We start from the raw sequence: 16,764 nt of genomic DNA, 5'->3' as shown, positions 1-16,764 counted from the left end.
ACATACCTTCCTCTTTCTTCATCTCGTAAAATTTGTTTAAATTTTCTCACATTCCCGGTGAAACTAGAGTCTTCATCTGTCACACTGCAACCCCTCATTGTTGTCCCTCACCATGGCCACACATCCTGCCTTCTTTTCTCATCCTCTTCACATTTCATGCATAATCCCACATCATTGAACCTTCATGTGAAGCCACATTCCTAACACTTTATTCTGTGCTTCTCTTCTTTCTTGGCTGTTTGCATAAGCCATTATTATACCCTGTGCACATGGGACTTCAGACAATGTTTTCTTCTCAGTTCTCAGCCTTCCTACATCATCTGCCTCAGTAAATGAATGGGGATATAATTTTTCCATTTCAGTAATAGTGACACTATGATACCAGGACACAAGCATAAATGATGGGAGAATGAAGAACTGTACAAACTTCCAAGTCTGAGGTGCTTGGGTCCAAAGGCATTGTGGAAAATAGAAAATGTTGGAATGCCCATGAAAATTGGGAAAATCATATTGTCTGCGGCACTATGAATAGTAATAAAGTGCCCGGTAGTAGTAGTATTGCATATTATCAGTTTTCTGTAACTTTCTAGAAACATTGTGAGGACATCACATTACATTCCTTTTTTTCCTTGAAAAAGTATGTTGCAAAGTGGAAACTTGAAGATCAGATTTCGGATTTGGCACTGTATAAAGATGGATGCTTGAAGTGGCAGTACAGTATTTGGTGGTGACACTTTTTTTTTTGGCCACTTTAGATGAGTTTTGAGAATAAATATGAATCATAACTTTCCTTTATTCATATGAGGCGCTTGGAGGGAAAACAAGGTAAGTGCCACCCCGGCCAGAAACGGAGTTACTTGTACCACTTTATTCCCCAAATCCTCTTCTACCACTACAACAAGGGTTTAAGTGAAAAAGATGTCCCTAAGATGGTTGAAAATTACGAGTTTTAAAAGGCTGTGAACGACCGTACTTCTGTTGATAGCCAACCACTCCATGACTTTACCATTAGGTCCATTTTGGCTGTGTATTTTCTTCTCCCAAGTACTGCATCCTTGGAAACCAACATCATGTCCGATTTTCTTACTTGAGTTAAGGCGATTTTACCACAGTATTCATGTCAAAACACGCACTTATTGTAAGCTGCATGTATGTGAGGCTAAGAGTGAGAGGGAAAACCAGGCGAGCGCCACACAGCAGGAGGTGGCTGCAAAACGCGCCAATCGCGTGGCTTGACGCATACCACCAAGCTTTTTTTTATGACACCACCATAAAGGCACATGTCCTTACTTACCTACTGACATATTTTCAATCTCAGTATCTTATAGCTGACCTACAATAACACATATTATGGGTAAAAGTACTGCTACTTTGTCGTCGATTGTTGTCTAACGAGGAGAAAGAAGATGTTATTGAATTTTTTCATTTAAAACACCACAAATTATCAGCGTCTGAATTACGGAAAAGTAGATGAATTAGGCTACATGGGGAAAAAAAAAAAACAAGAGCAGAATATCTTCATTGGTTGAAAAGTTATGTCATATTTAACCCCTACACCGCGGGCTTGTTTACCAATGACTTGCGTGTGCCGTGGGGTTATTTGGGCTCCGACAGACTCTCAAAAAATATTTGCCAAAAATTAGTTATTAGTCCTAGAATAATAAAATTACATATGCTTATGGCACATACCTTCAGCTTTCTCCTGGAATGATTGTTGAGCCTTCGTCGGTTACCGTAGGACTTGTGGAGACCTCTGAAGTAGGGTAACGAAGTCTCCACTTTACACTTCCCGACAACCCGTAATATGATTACCACAGCCAGATACAAACACTATAAACACTATTCTACAATTTTCAAGTAGTTTGGGATCCATACTCAAAAAAAAAAACTGTGAAAGCAATGGAAATTACGAGCGCGTCTGATCGTCGCACTGGCACTAGTTCGCTCTTGGTAGTCTGTCATTTATTATTTATAAGACCCCTCACACTTTATATTTCTATTACTATATAATACTTATATATATATACAGTCTTTATCCATAAGTTTCCTTCAGTAGTATTAGTTTATTGTCACTGTAGGGATTCAATTTCTTTCAGTAAAATACGTAGCATTCACTTTCTCGTCCTGTATACTGGCATTGAGAGTGAATGTCACTTTCATCTTCACTCTCATAACTCATAGCATTCAGACATGCTAGAGTGAAACTTTCACTTTCATTACTCCTAGGGTATATACTTGTATTCTTATAATACTACTCATTTACATTTCTATTTACGTTCTCTATTTTATTTACGTTATTTACATTTCTATTTTATTTACACTGTGTTGTGCACTGTCACTTGAAATAACTTATAAAACTATTTTCCATTGTTCACGTATATTTACATTCATTACTTTCACTTGCTGTTTACACATTATTTACACATTATTTACAATTCCACTTGCACTGTTTTACTCAATAGAAAGATCGTAGTCACTCTTTTATCAATTGTCAGCCCTTTACCTCTTTCCACACGAGGTTTAGTAGGGGGTAAAGGTCACAGGGCCATTTGCATGGGGGTGAAAAAAGGCCTTGAAGTCAGCAAGAAGAAACATACGTACTCTCACTTCGGAAGATGAGAGTGAACTAACGGAGGACCAGCCTGGAGGCCTGCTAGGGGTTATTCAGAATTACCAATATTACTTCTTGAAACAGCTAAGTCTAGCACTGATATGATTGGCAGGAAATCTAGACAATACATTATAAATTTGGTAGTTCCAGGTGAATGTAAATATCACTTAGGCTTCTCCCTTCCCTCCTTACATGTATATTTATTACAAAAATAGATTAGAGGCCTACTTAGGAGATATATATATCAGAGCTACCAATGTTATATCTTGAAACAGCTTTGTCTAGCACTGATATGATTGGCAGGAAATCTAGACAATACATTATAAATTAGGTAGTTCCAGGTGAATGTAAATATCACTTAGGCTTCTCCCCTCCCTCCTTACATGTATATTTATTACGAAAATAGATTATACAGCATATTTCAAGGGGAAAAAAAACAGCAAAAATTAGCGAACGAGTGCACGTGAGGTGTTGTCAGGTGATAATTAGCCAATTCCAGGTGTATGGCACTCTCACTTACCTTATTTCTTTCTTGTATGTATTATTTGGTATAAGAATAGGACATAGGGCTTATTTCAATGGATGAAATCAGTGAAAAATTCCAGGGAAGATTTACTTAGCGTAGCACGGCCGGGCAGGCGAGAGGATAGGGTAATGGAGGGGGGGTAGGGAGGGGAGTCAAGAACGGGGAGAAATGGCTAAATTGTCAACAATGAATGGGAGTACAGATGAGATTAGGAGTGCTGACTAGTGTTGGACATTGGCAGTACTGATAGATGATACAAGCCCCCACTTGGAAGCCCGGGTGAATTCAAAATAACACAGAATCACAAAAGCGACGCCCCGCGGTATGATCCCTTGCTCCCAAGCGTCACGAAAGTGACGCCCCGCGGTTAAGGGGTTAAAGTACCGGTACACAAACTTTAACAGCGTTTTTTTCTGTTTTCCTTTTTTGGCGCTTACCTGGTTTTCCCTCTAATGGCCTCATATATCTCCTAGGCAGTTTGTATTTTTCTCTAAGGCCTATGAAAATTTTCAACATGATGAGAATGGTTTTGCGTGACATACTGTAAACTGGTGACACATCCTGGCCAACTGAGAACTTTACAACATTACTCTCCATTTTGGTACTCGGCACATATGACATTACTGCAAAAATTTTCAGAGCGCTAGTATGTTGCAAATACTGAAGGAGCTACAAGAATTAGGCCAGCGGGAAGACTGTTGCTGTGTTCAATACTGTGGTGGATGTGTTTTATGGAGAGCTACTTCCCATGTCATATCCCCCAAGATTGAGAAGTGCGCTTCAAGGATGATGTACTGTAAGTCCCTTGTATTTCAGTTTATTAATTTTTTCTTGTATTCCAGCTTGATAATTTTCACTTTATTACAGCATAATGATTTTTCCATTAGTATATTTGTTTACAATGACCCCTCATTTTGCATAACCAGTGTAACAGAAAAATACAAAAAGAATTGTACAAAACATTCCATAGGAACCATTGTTTTCAGCTAATGTGTGTAAATGAATCTTAAATATTTTCCCCAATTCCCCCCACCTTGCACTCTTGTAAAAAAATGTTCCCTCCACCACATTTCACTCAGTTGTTGTTGTAGAGTTCTTGTCAAAACACTATGCTTGTTCAGTAATGCAAAGATCATATTTAGGATTGGCGGTGGTGGTAGTGGTGGTGGGCAGTAAGCATCAGCTGATTTTTACAGTTGTAGTAACTCAAGAACTTTAAAAAATACCCTTACATAAAGCAGAAACATTGTTCAAGTGCCTTTGTAGGTGTGCAAATTGAATTGCAGTAGAGGTTTATACTACTGTGTGAAATGTGCCATGAAAAAAGAGTATGCAGTACATAAAATGAGTGGGTCAGTATATTGAGTACTGTACCATAAATGGAACCTGAGTAAGTGCTGGTAGATGTTAGACTTTTTAATATAAATCTAGGGCATAGGTATGGAGTCAGTGGCTCCAGTGTTTGGCCCTTGGCCTTTTGATGCTACTATGGTCCATCTATTTTATGAAGAGCGTTTGGGCGTTGTCCCTCTTGGGGAGTTCCCGTCCCACAGTGTTGCCATACTTTGTACTGGGCACCTTAATCGGATAGGAAACACGGCACTAATGACAACTCTCCCTCCCAGCACACCACTCTTTCTCTCCTCTCTCTCTCTCTGCATATAGAAATTGCATTTTTTATAGATTTATTTCTATAAAAAGTCTATACACTTTTATGAATTTTTAGTATTTGAGGAAAAGCCTCCAGACTGACTGTCTGTCTTGTTGCGCTCTTATTCATTCCCTTTCTCCATGACCTTTCCCCCTACTCTATTTCTTTCTGTCTGTCTGTCTCTCTCTCTAACATTATTTTTTATTACGACTGATTTTCTCCTTAACCCTTTAACCGCGGGTATTGTTTTGCCCCGACTGTCCTCTCCCGCGGGGGTTTCAGCCAAAATGTAAACAAACTTTAAACCTTTATAACTCTGCAGAGAATTAATCTAGAACAAAAAATAAGATACCATTAGAAAGTACTAACCTTCGGCTTTGCAATGATGTAGGTTTCATGATTTCGTTGACTATCACTGGATGGGCAGTGCCGTTAGAAGTGAGCGATCTAAAATCACTATTTTTCGCTCACACACCATCACCTTCGCTCACACATCATTACCAAATGCCAACCTCATTCTGATAATAATACTATAAACATATATGAACACTGCACATACGATAAACACCCACTCTGTGTTCACTGAGGCAGGTAAAAGGCACTGTAATTGCCCGCACTTCACTGCCACATCAGCAGTGTTGTAATCACTATTTTTCGTTCACACACCATTACCAAATGCCAACCTCATTCTGATAATAATACTATAAGCATATATGAACACTGCACATACGATAAACACCCACCCTGTGTTCACTGAGGCAGGTAAAAGGCACTGTAATTGCCTGCACTTCACTGCCACATCAGCGGTGTTGTAATCACTATTTTTCGTTCACACACCATTACCAAATGCCAACCTCATTCTGATAATAATACTATAAACATATATGAACACTGCACATACGATAAACACCCACTCTGTGTTCACTGAGGCAGGTAAAAGGCACTGTAATTGCCTGCACTTCACTGCCACATCAGCGGTGTTGTCACTCACACAGCTGGACAGATACTGATGCGTGTTGGTCAGGGGTGGGGTGGGGGGCCCGGGGGGTGGGAGGTGGGGGCCCAGGGGATGGGAGGAGGGAGGTGGGGGTCGGCTGGAGTGAAAGAACTTAATAGCTACTCTCCCTTGAAACAATTGGCGCACGGAAAAAACGCGGGGTATTCAAAATATTCACAAACATTCGAGAATGACACCCGCGGTTTGGTCCAGTTTTTGCAGTGTCATTCTGAGATGACACCCGCAGTTAAAGGGTTAAAGTGTGAGGTTTATTTGTGGTTTATAATTTCGAGTTATTTTCCACACCACCTTTGAGGTCCTCTGTTTGCCTTCTCTTCTAAAAAATACTTATTTACGTTGTAAATAAGTTCTTTTTCTCTACTGTGGAGCAAACAAGAGCGAGTAGCAGGAGTAAGAGCATCCATCTGAGGTGGCGGCCAGAGGGGAAATGACCTGGATTAACACGGTCACTCTACCCTTACAAGCGTGGCAATGTTGGAAAGCAATGTTGCCAAGTGTTTTGATATTTATATAAAGTAATTGTTATCAAAAGAAAAAAAAGAGGCATTTATAACACTACAGTATATAGCCTTATTAAAGAATTAATTATATATATACTGCAAATAAACTTCATTTAGAAGTAGTAAATAGCTGACATGAGACAGCGAGGTATACACGTTTGGCAGAGAGGTGGCCTAGGAAATTCCCAAGAGGGACAACACCCAAACGCTCTTCATAAAATAGATGGACCATAGGATGATTTACAATGTCATATTTAGATTATAAATTTTCTTTAAGAGTAAGCATGGCTCCCTTTTTTGAATCTGTAGGTTGCCTAAATTGCTAATGATGACAAAATTTGGCGGGGCATAGATAATGTTGCTGAAACTGCATATTTCTGATAATATTGTTTATCGTGCATTTGATGCAGTAATGTAGTTTTGGTTCATGAGGTTGGTGATTTCCAGATATCTGTACAAAGACTGTGGATGTTGGAGCTTCATCCTTGGATGTTACCCTATCAGACCATGTTGGGTAAGTGAATTTGAATCAAGGTTTTTGATTGGTGTACTGTACTGTAGTAATATACAGTAGAAGTCCGATTTTTCGGCATCTATGGGACCAGGCAAGTGCCGAAATATCAAAATTGCCGAATTATCGAAAACCCTACCCACTCAGTACCTTATATGTTTCGGTGAACACTATCATCATTACTCTTATCATTACAAATGTGTTTGGAGAGAGTACTGTATACTGTTTGATACTGTACAATACTGTAATGAATACAGTACTATACAGTGGAAGCTCGATTATCCAGGCTCGGATTATCCAGCTTTCGGTATATCCGGGCCGTGACCCAATGGTTCAGTGGTATAGTAATTCATAGAATTATCCGTACGATAGCTCCGGTTTAAACAGGAAGCATCCAGTTTCTAGGGAGAGAGGCATGGACAAACCAGAGAGAGTCTTGCTCACCCTGCCCCCACCCACACCTCCTGCTCACAACTCGATCACAAGGGTGGTAGGATGGAGTTTGGTGAGGCAACTGTTACTCCTGACGTAGCCTAACCTTGCTTAACTACTTAATAATTTAACCTAACCTGACCTAACCTGGGCTCCAGTTGGGAAATTGGGAAACTAAATCCACTTTTGTGTACGATGAGTTTCATCCATTATGCCCGAAGCAATTGTAGGTACGGCTTAAAGAACGTGATAAAAGAGAAAATCTTTCAGCAAGAGAAGGTAATTTACTACCCTCAAAATAGAAAAACACAGAAAACAAACTGGAGGAATATGAAGTGAATTGGTGAGGTCTTTAGGCTGTATGCTTAGACGAAAAGTAATGGGTTTCCTAGTTTTAGGGAACGAAATGAAACAAGAATGTCTGATAATCAGAAAAAAAAAAAATACTCATCTCATGTGTTCTCGTAAGTTAGCATTGAGTTCTGCATTTTTCGTTAGGTATAGCGCCTCCCAACACATTTCGGACCAACAGAGCATTGTTATTTCTTACCCTTACATTTACTGTTCACTCTTTTGTTCGTTCTTAAGTGTACTGTATGTGTGAGAGAGAATTAATACAAACAATAATGCATTCCATTAACCCCATCATAGCTGTCAGCCTCGAACAATGCTTTACTGTATCGGTGTCAGGGATGTTGGGTTAGGGAGAGCTATAAAAAACTGCGTACAATTATGGGAAGGGAACGAAGGTCACTGGTATGTTTTCACGACCCTCCTCTACCATCTCAAACAGTCAGGCGGCCTGCCACTTCATCTCAGATGTTTTCGCCGATATGTTTAAATGCTAATGTAACATGCACCCTAATTATGAGTAAGTTTCTTCCAATATGCCGGAAACAAACGTAGGTAAGGCTTAAGGAAAAATATGATAGTAAGAAAACAAACTAGAAAAATACAAAAACAAACTAGAGAATATGAATTGAATTGGTAAGGTTATTACGCTGTATGCTTGGACGAAAATTTAAGAGTTTCACAATTATAGGGGACGAAATGGAACAATTATGTTTACTAATAAGAAAAAATACTTTCATCTCAAGTGTTCTTGTAAGGTGGCATTCAGTTCCACATTCATTGTTCGATGTCGCTTCCCAACACATTTCGGACCGACAGAGCATACAGTTATTTCTGCTCCTTACAGTTAAGTGTACATTTATTGCACATTCTATTGTTCGTTCGTGTATGTGTGAAAGAGAGTATTGATACAAACAATAATGTATTCCATTAACCCCTTATGGCTGTTAGCCTTGAACAATGCTTTACTGTACCGGTGTCAGTAACGTTAAGTTAGGGAGAGCCTTAAAAACTGCGAACAATTATGGGAAGGGAACCAAGGTCACTGATATGTTTATACGACCCTACTCTACAATCCCAAACAGCTCGGCGGTCCTTTCGTCCCAGATGTTTTCGCAGATATGTTTAAATGCTAAAGTAACATGCACCCTAACTTTATGTTTAAATTCTAACGTAACATGCCCCCTAATTTTCTTTCACGAATCATAACAAATCACAAGATGGGTTTAGGGAGGAGGGGAAAAAGCCAGGTGTACCAGACGAGTCTTTTCACATCTGTAAGAAAAAGAAACTGACTTTATAACTTTGAAAAAATGGTTTCAAGGTCTGCCACGGGAGTACACAAATTTCTGAACTCACGAACATTGAGTATTTGAGGGGGGTAAACATATGCTTTGCTGTAAGCAGTAAAAGCATCTTACCAAATCAGTTCATCCTGATAGTCTGTTATATTTTTCTGATTATTTCTGGGTTGGTAAATAAACATTTCTTGTTAAATCTTTCCCCGCTGTTTTTATCTGTTCTGGTGTGACGACTCTTTGATTCGTTAAAGTAATGGCAGAAGACACTGTTCTAATCTAAGTGTTTAAACCTGGCCTAACCTAGCTTAACTGCACCTAATAATGTAACCTAACCTAATCTTCAGTTGGGAAGTTGGGAAACGAAGTCCACATTTGAGTACGATGAGTTTCGTCCATTGTGCTGGAAACAATCGTAGGTACAGCTTTAGAACGTGACGATACTAACAGGGAGGAAATCTTTCAGTAAGAAAACGTGATTTACCGAACTGAATATAGTCTGAAAAATACTGAAACAAGCTGGAGGAATATACATTGAACTGGAAAGGTCTTTCTGGTACTTAAGTGTACATTTACCGGTAAATAAATCAGTCTAACAGTACAGTACTTGTGTTTCCGCCGAATTAATCGTGCTTTCGGATTAATCAGGCACCCCTTAACACCATATAGCCCGGATAATCGGGCTATCTCTGTACATGAATATGAAAAATAAAGAAATTAGTGAACATACTGTATATAAATGTAATGGTACAGTAGGCCTACAAGTTCACATGCACTTACCTAAACTTATTTACATATGTACAATAGAAGGGGTTGATTGGAGTCTGCTACTGCTGGAAGAAGTCCCCAGCACACTCGAATAGTAATTTCAGAGGTATTTCGGTACGAAGTTCACAAAGCACACAGAAGAATCAAGAGAAGTCGGCAGCAGCACGGCAACAACTCGGAAGAATGGCGAAACAGATTCTCTTTCCCATGGTAGACTCACTACATGTTTGTCCTCTCTTTATGCTATAGGAGAAAGAGCTAGCCTCTGAGCTTCATGGCAGTGGTAGACTTGTTCCATCACTTTCACTATCTCACTCACTAAGGCGGGTAAAGGCGGGTAGCTAGCTGGCGAGCCTCATGGAGAATTTCAAGACTGACGAAAAAAATCGGAGAATCTGCCGAACGATCGGAGATTTTCGTAAATGGGACTATTTCTCAAAACTGCCGAAATGTCAGATTTGCCGGGGAATTGGATGCCGAAATATTGGACTTTTACTGTACTATTGCATTGATGCACATAGCTGTGCCTGTAACACCCCATTATCTGTGTAAGCCCCTGAGCTTTACAATATGGAGGGGCTATCTCCACACCAAACATGATAGAAAACTTCCATATTGAAATACCCATACTCATCGCCTCAACCAAGGTAATGCATTTGGAAGACTTGCTTCTCTGTTTCCCTGCTGCTTCTGTGTATAAATGTGTTTCATAATACAGAATAAATATATAGGTTATGATATTTCTGGCTAGCTCTACGATATATATGATACATTTAGCCATGAGTATGAGTGAATGTGTCATAGGATGTTACAATAAGGATCATACTCTCCCTCTCCCCATTTTCCTTTCAGCCGCAACCTAATGTCAGTTTGCTTGTGATAGAAAGATAAAATTTAAGTTAATGGAAAGAGCACATACTGTATATGAAAATAATGTACAGTATATTTTGACATCATAATGTACTGTATATAAGCAGATTATATACAGTAAAAAGTGACATTATCTGTCAGCTACTAACAGGACTACTTACATATCTTCATATACATAAACATATGTACTACCATAATTATTTCTTAGTGATTTATTTCAAGCAACCTTCCAACTGCTTTCTTACTTTAGTACCAGTAGCTTCTGTGATAAATTTCTTAATGTGATATGCCGTAATACTATAGCACTGTGATGGCATTTTTAATAATATGTGAACATAGCAGCTGTGGCTCAGTGGGTTAGAGTGCTCCACTCTGACCGAAGGGTCGGAGGATCGAATCCACCCAAGGGTCATTGGTAGACATCAGGAAGGGCATCTGGTCATAAAATGCTACACGCTCCAGTTCAAAAGTCCTCTACTCAGGGGCAACGCCTTAGTCCTTCGGGGATACCTGGCTTAAAACCAATTATTACATATACAGTACATATATATTTATTGTCCTCAGTGGAGGTGTCAAACATGTGGGTGTTTAGACAGTCAAATCTTCTCTGAATGGTAATACTGTGTGAGATGTATAACACAGCTGTAGAAACATTTACTGTAGTTGTCTTGGCCTTTTTTTTTTTTTTTTTTTTTTTTTTTTTTTTTGAGCATTTCTCAAGTTTCATGACAAATTTTAATTACATTGTCACTTGCATAGAGGAGGCCTCCCCTGTCTTTCTTGTCAATAAAAGTGCTCAAATAACTATAGCCTTTAGATGCTGATACCAGTGCTTCTTGAGAAGGAAGAATATTTTTCTCGGCCATTTAACATTATCTAGTAATCTTGTAGAATTAGCAACAAGATGTATTTCTTACCTGTGAAATTTAATGCCATTTCTCCGATGAATTCCTGTGCCCGTTTTTGCATCCGTAAGCTGCTCAGTGGACCATGGCACTATGTTTCCTGGATTCATCAGCTGATTTCAAAAGGTGCAGTGCTTAAATATGGCTCCTACTACACCAAAGCCATCCTGACGGCAGACACACAAAATACACGGCACTACCCATGTGAAAGCCCTTCCATGTAGTAGTAGTTGTTGTTCCCTAGGCAGTCTGGCCGAACACCCCCAAGTCCCTAAGAAATGCCATGGCAAAGACTGGGCTTTCCCACAGAGCTCTGAAGGAGTGTTTGTTGTTGGCGCAGGCAATTGTGTGTAATGCAGTCTTCCATGATGTACTTAATAGTATGGGGTGCTGTGTTGCATCCTGGACAGGCATCAGTGACAGAGCCATCCAGCCTCTTCTTATAGCTCAAGAGGGCTGGATGATGCCCACATCTCAGCCTGTCCAGGTGGACCTTGTCCACACAAGGGAGGTAGGATTCAGAAGGGTGGATATCAGGAGGCCATGCATGCAGCTGTGTTGAGTTTTTCCCTGTTCACATAGTCATGTTCGAAATCCTTGAGTGTAGTTATTCTTATTTGGGTCTTATCTATGGCAACAAATACGTCAGGGAAACTACGGTGTCCTTGAATTCTGCCAGATTCCTTTAAGGATCTCATGGATGTATACAGAAGCAGATTAGTTATTTCACAATATTTGGTTTTAATAACGTATGTATTGTCTGAGTTATGGCTTTGCTGATGGTTGGCTGGGTAGGCCCAAAATCAACACCATACTACAAAGTTGGATTATGCCTGCTTTAGGTACCGTACCTTAACCCTTTAGCGGGCAAGTGGCTATATCAGGTTATTATCAATAAAGTTGGTTTTTGAATATTTTTTATTTTACATCTTACTATAGACAATTAGACAGTAGACTTTTTTGGGAATCATAAATGCCTTTCAACCCTTTAGCGGGCAAGTGGCTATATCGGATTGTTATCAATAAAGTTGGTTTTTGAATATTTTATATTTCGCATCCTTTAGCTGGCAAGTGGCTATATTAGGTTATTATCAATAAAGTTGGTTTTTGAATATTTTATATTTTACATCTTACTGTAGATCACTACTATACAGTAGACTTTTTTTTGGGATCATAAATGCCTTTCAACACTTTAGCGGGCGACTTTTTTTTTTTGGATCATAAATGCCTTTTAAACGTAGTAGATACCACAATTCCTTCCCTTCTCAATAAGCAAGGCCATTATCAGCCAGGCTAGGCCATGAGGCCCAAGACCAAACGATACTATAAGAATATTAAATGTTCCCTGGGCAAAATACTGTTGGACTCGGAGAATGTCATTCCTCTCTTCGAAAAGAGATGTCTGGCTATCTCTCGGATGGCCGTCAAGGCTTCTCAGCTGTGCAGTGCGATGATAGAAGATCTACTCCAAAGAGAACTTGATGGTGTTGTCGAATGGCCAGACTTTACCAAGATGAATGTGTTTGTACAACTCTTCACCCAAGGGTGCGAAGCGAGGAAGAGGAGGACAAAACCCAACTTGGCGATGGATGGGACGTCGAGTAAACGGTTTGAAAGTCTCTCCTATCCTTCTGCTCTTCGATACCACTCGGACTACAATTTAATAAACTACTGCGCCAACGTGTTTTCTTAATAACTTGGAGTTGAATTTCGTATCTCGTCAGCGACGCGCCATTCGCTTCTACCTATCCAAGATCGAGGCGACAGCAGCGCCCACCATCGTCTATGCACTTCAGACTCTCATCAACGGGTGGAAGTACCTCGGAAGAACGTACTCCGTGGACCAGTTAAACGAATTGAAAGACCGACACTCGGAGTTCGTCGAGCAACACAGACAACACCTGCCACGACAACAACCGACATTTAAGTTATTACCGGTGGAGTATCTCCGCTACTACTATTTTCTCAGACGGGAGTACTCTGAGTCGACGAAACTTAGAAATATTCCACTGGCTCCCTCCAACACGATTAAGGTACATTACTTAGATTTCGATACGGTCGGAGTGAAGGGTAAGTGTCACGATCTGGGCATCAACTTGGAACCCAAGGAACAAGAAGAAGGATGGGACTTCGTCTTCAACACGAAACTATTAGCTCGCATGGGAGGTAAGAAGTGGACGTTCGACCGCTGCATGTCAACCGACGGAGTGGCTTGTTCAGTTAGATACCATCGGGTGGCCGTCAATAATACTTTTTCTTTCAAGAAGAAGAAAAAGAGAAACGACGGGACTGCTGCGCCATCAATTCCATTAAAGTCCACCCCGTCGTTAGACGGGAAGAGGATCATCGGAGTCGATCCGGGCAGAAAGAATATCGCCTTCTGTGTAGAGCTGGATCCCGAAACTCGAAAAATTATTAAGAAGAATAGACTCACTTCAAAACAGTACTACTGCGACTCGGGGATAATTAGGTTAAAAAAACGAGTCTACTCTTGGCTAACTGGAGAATACAAGCGAGTCAACGAAGAGTTGAGCGGAGGAAAAAAATTGACGAGCTCAGAGTACTACCTGAAAACTTATGTGAAACACTACGAGACGATATGGAAGGTCAAGACTCCGAGAAAATGGAGGAGGGCCAAGTTTCGAGTCTACTGTCTAACCAAAAAGACTCTAGACACATTCGTAAACAAGGTTTTGGGAGACACTAAGAAACCATTCCACGTAGCGTACGGTTCAGCCAAGTTTTCCTGTACTGGGAGGGGGGAACATTTTGCCTCTCCTAACACTAAATTTGTCAGAGTGATGAGAGAGAGAGCCGGTCCGACAAACTTCACTCTCGTCGACGAATGGAACACGTCGAAAGTCTGCCATAGATGCAAGGGACCTCTGAATATCGTAGGGTTTAATAAGAAAGATAATGAGGGGAAGAAGAAGGAGGTGTACCTTCGGGGTCTACGTCGTTGCTCTGCCAAGAGTGATATTACCTACAACGACAAAGTCCCCCAGCACAGAAACTTTCTCCAAACTTCCAATTCTATTCCATCAGCACCAGCAGTTAAAGTAACAACAACTACTTTTTGTCCAATTGGTGGAGCCCTTCTGGATAGAGACTGTAATGCGGCAGCCAATATTGCTCAAAAACTCTTTCTAACGGCGGCACCGTTCACCACTCTAGTCCGAGGAGTTAAGGTTCAAATGAAAGAGGTGTTTTGGTTGAAATATTATTGTAAAACAAAAAACAATCCAACGCTAACTACTAGTACTACCACTACTCCGTGCATTTATGACAAAGGTGTAGTCGTGTGACCATATGGTCGTATATAACACTGAGGCGAAAAGGCCCTTGCTGACCTATCTGGTTGGCAGTTGGCTGCCCGCTAAAGGGTTAACGTCAACATCACTTACTCCACAGAGAGGGTATTGTTACTGGATGCAGGTTTAGATTATTATGGCATCTTTGATCACATTTGTGGTGGATGGAGGTGCCTGCCATCCACTCACTCAGTGTAGGGATGCCTTATGGTCTCTACACTAAGTGACAAGCCAAGTGGTTTCTTGTACCCAGGAAACCATTTACTACGCTGAGTGGTAACCATATAACTGGGGTTTTCGACTGGGTTAAGCGTTCCCCAGATTCCCCTATCTAAAAATCACTTAATCGTGGCAGTTGTTTCGGAGAGCCTTGGAGGGCTCAATACCTGCCCAGGGCCCCAACCAAATGGGCAGAATTGCATGCCCATGTTTTTTTTTTATTTTTTTTTTTTTTTTTTTTTTTTTTTGGGGGGGGGGGGAAGGAACCAAATGCAATGAGCCCGCAAAACTGTTCCTTCCAAGAGAAAAACAAAATACAAGAGAGAGTCAAATTCGAGATCCATTCATTTCAAGATGCCTTGACACACTGCGTTTGAAAGACTGGAGATCATAGGAAGCAGGAAATACAGACAGAGGGAGACAGTTCCAGAGTTGACCTGTTGCATAAATGAAGGACTGGGATTAACGGTTAACTCTTGCATTAGAGAGTTGGACAGAAAAGGGGTGAGAGATTGCTGCTAGACGGGTGCTAGCCACCCGTTGTAGAAGTGGAGGAATGCATGCAGACAGTTCAGAGGAAGTGACCATTGAAGTAGCGATAGAAAAGAGATAAAGATGCAACATTGTGGTGAAGAGACAGAGGTTGAAGGGAGTCAGTAAGAGGGGTAGAGTTGATGAGATGAAAAGCCTTTGACTCCACGCTATTGAGAAGAGCTGTATGTGGGGAGCTTCCCCACACATGAGTGTTGTACTCCACACAGGGGCGGATAAAACCCCTGTATAGAGTCAACAATTGTGCAGGGCAAAGAAGGAACGGAGTCGGCTTAGCATACCCAATCTTTTGGAAGCAGATTTTACAAGAGATGTAACATGATCTTTCCAAGACAAGTCCCAAGCAAATGAAACCCCAAGCATGTTCAATGATGATGCAGGATTAAGTTGAGTATTATTAAACATAAGTGGGTATACCTGTGGAAGATTTTGTCGGGTTGATAGGTGCAAAAACTTAGTCTTTGATGCATTTAAAACAACCAGATTATTTTTACCCCAGTCAGAGATATGAGCCAAGTCAGACATTAGATGTGCCATAGCCTCATCCCTTGCCTATTGAAGTAACTGCTGAGATGGACGTTGCGGGAATCGAATGGAAAGGTGAAGGGTGGAGTCATCAGCGTATGAGTGGATAGGGTTAGATGTACAGCTTAGAAGGTCATTGATGAATAAAAGGAAGAGAGTTGGTGATAGGACAGAGCCCTGAGGAACACCACTGTTGATAGATCTAGGAGAAGAACGATAGCCATCTACAACAGCTGCTATAGAACGACCAGAAAAGAAGCTAGAGATGAAGGCACAGATAGAAGGATAGAAACCGTAAGAGGGGAGTTTGGAAATTAAAGTTTTATGCCAGACTCGGTTGAAAGCCTTTGAGATGTCAAGTGCAATGGCAAAGCTTTCGCCAAAGTCCCGAAAGGAGGATGACCAGGAGTCAGAAAGGTAGGTGAGATGATCGCCTGTGGAGCGTCCTTGATGGAACCCATACTGACGATCAGAAGGAAGGTTGTGATAGGAAAGATGCTTTAGAATTTTTCTATTAAGAATAGACTCAAAAACTTTTGAGATGCAGGATGTTAAAGCAATTGGACGATAGTTAGAGGGTTGGGAATGGTCGCCCTTCTTTGGGACCCGCTGAATGAGAGCAAACTTCCAGCAAGAAGGAAAGGTACAAGTTGACAAAGGCGAAAGAGTTTGCCTAAGCATGGTGTAAGCACAGAAGCACAGTTCTTGAGAACAAC

The 16,764-nt window shown here is 40.7% G+C and overlaps 1 long non-coding RNA gene across 5 annotated transcripts in view; it reads left to right on the top strand.

Moving 5' to 3' along the window:
• Positions 1 to 16,764, top strand: part of LOC145405244 (uncharacterized) — a 92,801-nt gene that overhangs the window by 15,831 nt on the left and 60,206 nt on the right. For all 5 annotated transcript variants that reach the window (XR_013898322.1, XR_013898323.1, XR_013898321.1 and 2 more), the window contains exons 2-3: positions 3,777 to 3,933; positions 6,754 to 6,820. This is a non-coding gene — a long non-coding RNA (uncharacterized LOC145405244). The remainder of the gene's footprint in view (positions 1 to 3,776; positions 3,934 to 6,753; positions 6,821 to 16,764) is intronic.

The sequence above is a fragment of the Coenobita brevimanus genome, chromosome 66, assembly GCF_032717465.1.
Source record: "Coenobita brevimanus isolate Jiangsu-jjx chromosome 66, ASM3271746v2, whole genome shotgun sequence".
NCBI classification, from domain to species: domain Eukaryota; kingdom Metazoa; phylum Arthropoda; class Malacostraca; order Decapoda; family Coenobitidae; genus Coenobita; species Coenobita brevimanus.
Note: the sequence above shows the minus strand (reverse complement) of the source record. Positions and strands in the feature narration are given on the sequence as shown.